Source organism: Hippopotamus amphibius, chromosome 8 (assembly GCF_030028045.1).
Source record: "Hippopotamus amphibius kiboko isolate mHipAmp2 chromosome 8, mHipAmp2.hap2, whole genome shotgun sequence".
In the NCBI taxonomy this organism is placed as follows: Eukaryota; Metazoa; Chordata; class Mammalia; order Artiodactyla; family Hippopotamidae; genus Hippopotamus; species Hippopotamus amphibius.
The window spans coordinates 132,493,674-132,498,405 of record NC_080193.1 but is presented as its reverse complement, the minus strand read 5'-3'; the positions used below and the strand labels follow the sequence as shown (position 1 = coordinate 132,498,405).

General features: G+C 42.8%; 2 non-coding genes across 2 annotated transcripts; one reads left to right on the top strand and one right to left on the bottom strand.

The window, feature by feature from the left end:
* Positions 1–3,964: 3,964 nt before the first annotated feature.
* On the top strand, positions 3,965–4,035 carry TRNAG-GCC (transfer RNA glycine (anticodon GCC)). The gene has a single exon. It is a non-coding gene; the product is annotated as a tRNA-Gly (tRNA).
* Positions 4,036–4,318: 283 nt separating this feature from the next.
* TRNAA-CGC (transfer RNA alanine (anticodon CGC)) lies at positions 4,319–4,390 on the bottom strand. Its single transcript has one exon. It is a non-coding gene; the product is annotated as a tRNA-Ala (tRNA).
* Between the last annotated feature and the right edge of the window lie 342 nt (positions 4,391–4,732).

Here is a 4,732-nt window from a genome sequence, read left to right as displayed (position 1 = left end):
CCCCAGGGCTAGTTTGTGACCTGGGACAGAAATAAGCTGTGTGTATTAAATCAATACAATCACTCACAAGTTAAAAAAAAAAAAAAAAAAAAAAAAGAGTCATTGCTTTAGTGGTTATGCATTCTATGAACTATTTCTGTTTCTCAATGGTGTGCTTTCTTCAACTATAAGCCTGGTCACATTTCCACGGTGAGCCAACACCAACCAGGGACTAGGTACCTTGAACGTGTCCCAAGGTGCTATGATGCGAATTGCAAACTTGTCCCATGGGGCTGTCACAAAGACCAGGTTTCCTAAGAGACATGACTGTGTAAACTTACAGGAAGAAAGTACTCCCTGCTTTCTTCCTCTCTTGGCCAGCCTCAGCGGGGCCATTCATCAGAGTCTGGGACCCCGGCCAACTAGGGAAAGTGTTTGTGTGTTCCATCTAGTGATCTTTTCACATTTGACCATACCAAGGGTGAAATCACTGCCTGCCACAGCATCTCTGGTGTGAAACAGGGTTAATACAGAGTATATCCCAGAAACACAATAATACCTGTATTTGTTATGATGTGCCACTCAAAATTAGCAAAGAAGTCATGTCTCCACAGATTCCAGACACCCCACTCCCTGCTTCTCTCCCTTTGTCCCCTCAACTCCTGCCACTCTGTAAAATAGACCTTCTCAAGGCTCTGCCCTCAGCTCTCTGCTCTCTCTGTGATTTCCTCCACATCTACATTCTTACCTTTCACTTCTGTGCGGCTGACGCCCTACTCTGTCTTGGAGCCTTGATTTCTCCAGATTGAGATGTCAGCTGCCCAGTAAGGGTCTCCTCCTACTTACCTCAGGCAGTATCTCCAGAAGTGAACACTTTACTCCACCCTTTTCTTCCCATCCTTTCTCCTCCTGACTTCCCTACACTATACCACTATTCTCCCAGTCACTTAAGCTAGATTCCTAGATTCATTTTTCTTCTTCCACCTGCCTTGCCTCATGCTAGAGACCTCAGGCTGATTCAGGACCTCATTGCCTCTCCACTCCAATTGTAACCACTTCTTGAGTGAATATCCCTACTTTAGTTTCTCTTACTGGCATTTCTCTGACACACTGTTGCCAGGTCATCTCTTCACATGCTCTGATCCTTCCCCTGCTCAAAAAATCTTGGGTGGCTTCCCTTGCTATAGAATTAATACTAATCCAACACACCAAGGATGGGTCCTTCAAACTGTTTGTATGGCTTTTATTGTCTCTTGGTAATTCAATCACTGATGGTGAATTTCTTTAAACTTTTCCTAAACTTTCATATTTTCAACCTATAGCACATTCTGGAGTAATGAGTTCTCTAAACTTACTGTTTGCGGTAAAATAGTTTCTCAATTTGTGTTGTTCAGATGCAAGCCATACAAATGCGACTCAAACTGACTTAAAAACAAAAGACAACTTATTGTATAAGGACAACTTACTGACTCACATACACACAAAATCCAGAATTTGTTCTAGTTCGGCATGGCTGCTTCTAGGGTCTCAGGGTCAAACCAGGGATGCATAGGTCTCTTTCTCTCCCAGGGGCAAGCATGATGGCCGCCAGCAATCCCAGCTATACATTCGACCTGTTTGCCTATTCCAGCAGAAAGAGACTTTGCTTATAGCTCTGGCAAGAAAGTTCTGGTAAGGACTCTGATGATCCCTGCTGTGGTCACGTACCACCTCTAATCAGGCACAGTGGCAAGGGGAAATATTTGGGGAGATCTATCACTGTGACAGAAAAATAGAGATCAAAGGGCAAGTCAGCCTTACCAAAATCTCAAGGTATTGATTCTCTACAGGATAGAAGACTTGCACCAGAAAGTATATGAACTTCTGGAGACACACACACACACACACACACACACCCACTGCGTGCCTTCGGCTGCATGTAACAAAATACCCAACTCCAAGGGGTTCAAACAATAAAGATCCTTAATTATCTTATCTAACCTAAAATCTGGGTGGAGAAAATTCCAGGATGGTGCAATGTCTCTTTCTTTTCTGCTGGGTCATCCTCTGTCTCCCTGCAAGTCACAAGATGACTGAGGCAGCTCTAAGCATTATACCGCACATGGTGGTGTAAATAAGCAGTAAAGAAAGGGCAAATGAAATCTTCCATACCATCTTTCCCAGAAGCCCCTAGCTGACCATTCTTTTCTCTCATTGACAGAAAATGGCAAAAACCCATCCCAGCTCAGTCCTTGGAAAAGAAAATGGGATAATTGGCTTAATGCACCACATTTGTCCCTGGAGATAGGTGAAAGTAAAATAGCCTTTGGTAGGTCACTAGTAATGTTTGCCATTCGATCACACTTCTTATTTGATTCCTTCCACCTGTTTAACATTTTTGTATTCTCATCCTGAGATTTTTTTTTTCATTTACTTTTTTATTTTGAATCATAACATTTCAGAGTTCAAATGAACTTAGGTCACTTAGCTGAGGGCTTTTCAACGTTTTTTATTCCAGACTTGTAACCCATCAAACAAATGCAGATACATGGGAGAGTTTACAAATGAGCTGGTGAAGTGAGGCGGCAAGGAAGGGGAGGCTGCACTAGCTAGTGGCCCCGAGGCACTTCTGGAGAGCTAGAGCTCTTCCGAATGAATTTTAAAACCTCATCTCTCCTCTAGTTCTCTTATTTTAAGGAGCTGACGTTCTGAGATGTACAACGATTTGAACTTGTTCTTCCATGGGTTGCTAAGACTGTAGTCTAGATTTCTTGATTCTCTAATCTATTCATATATTTTACATCTTTATAATTCTGTAATGTATTTGTCTTCAAGTTTTGCTTTGTATGCACACACTAAAGAAAAGAAAAAGTTCTTAAAAATAAATTTTGATGTAGAAGTTCTCACATTATTTCAGCAGTGTGCTATGATCTTTCTTTAACTCCACTCTTGATATACAGTGTTCCTGAGCTATACATGCAGTATTTCTGGTGCAACTACACAGTGATGTATTCTGTTGGAAGTAGAACAGGACAGTGGTTAAGCAACCAATTGTTAAACATGATACCACTTGTGTTCCAATCTTGCCCCTAAGAGCCTCAATTGTCTTATTTGTTAAGTTGGGGTGATTATAATACCTACTTCATTGGGTTGAAGTCCATATGTAATGTTATTTACATAGCCCGGCACATAATAACTGCTCCGAGGTTTCTGTTATTTTCTCACGTGCACAACCCCCACCCCCCACCCCCCATTCTTCTTGGCCATCAAAGGCCCTGCAAATTGCTGGCAATTTCCCTATTGGAGATAAAGGGCCAATAATGCCTAAATCCAGAGCCTTCTCTCTTAAATTTAGATTCATTTCATGAATGAATTTCTTTCACTTTACTTTCTCCCCCTTATATGTCTTTGGTGTATGGTTTGCACCTTTACTTTCCATGGAAACTAAGGGTAAATGATCAGACTCATACTATTGGAGTAGAAAAGGGTCCAAGGATCAAGTGTCTCACTATGAAGAAAGGGACACTTTAGAGAATTCAGGTCACTTGTCAAGAATCACCAATGTGCCAAAGTCCTCTGTTCAGATCTCATAGTTCCAATATACTCTTATAACTTGGTGCTCCGTCATCCCCACTCCCAAAACCTCACAAATACCTTCATGTATTTGTCTGAAGAGCTAAGAAAAGTAAGAAGGGAGTGGTTGTTCTAAATTATCTAAATATCTGAAGATACAGCTAAGTAATTGTGTAATCTTGCGTATACACAAGAAAATTTTGCCTCCTTCACCAAGGACTACTTCAGAGGAATCTTCTCATAAAGTTCAACAGAAGTAAAAAGAGATTTTTTTATAAATGTTAACTCAATATTTTATTACAGTTATTTAATTTTAAAAATCCATTGCTTCCTCTGATGTTGAATACATGAATTTATGATTTCTAATGGAAAAGGATCATTGCACATGGAAACATCTATTCTAGTAAGGCACGGAAATCCCTGGTGCCCCAAAGCATTGGTGGTTCAGTGGTAGAATTCTCGCCTGCCACGCGGGAGGCCCGGGTTCGATTCCCGGCCAATGCAGTACTTTTCTGTTTTTCCTATCCTCTTTTCCACACACCTCGGATCCCCAAAAGAAGATCAATAAAAATATGGAAACATTGATTTTATGCAAATGAAGAAAGGCGAATCAATGATAATTTCTCGTTTCACTTTTTTTCTCTAGCAAATGAAACTCTGATTCCCTGAGATTCACCGTAATTTTCGGGCTTTACTTTCAGATTTTTGGGGGGCGCCCTAGAGTATCTGAGCAAAATGTAATGGGACGATGTTGTGTTCTAAGATTCAAAAAGCGAGACCGGCTGTTTGGAGATGCCGGGGATTGAACCCGGGACCTCACACATGCGAAGCGCGCGCTCTACCACTGAGCTACATCCCCCAGCCGAGAAAAGTTTTTCTGGTATAGGTATTCATTCAGTCCAGCGCTGGTCCAATTGCTACATTAAGTTTCAAGACTTTATTTTGGTAAGTGCTTCTGCGACTCCCTGTCTCTACCCTTCCTACCCCAGCCTTCAACTGCTTCTAGGGTGTATCGGAACTCCGTGCAGCCAGCGACGTGGGACACTAACCTGACCAGCTCTCGAGCACTCCTGCCGGACGCCAGGGGCTCGATCCCAGATCCGGCACCGGGCTCAGCGAGCGGGGCGGGACTCCGGCCGAGGGGTGCCGGGCGGAGCGGGACGCCTCTGCGGGCTTACTGCGCAGGCGCCGCAGGACGTGG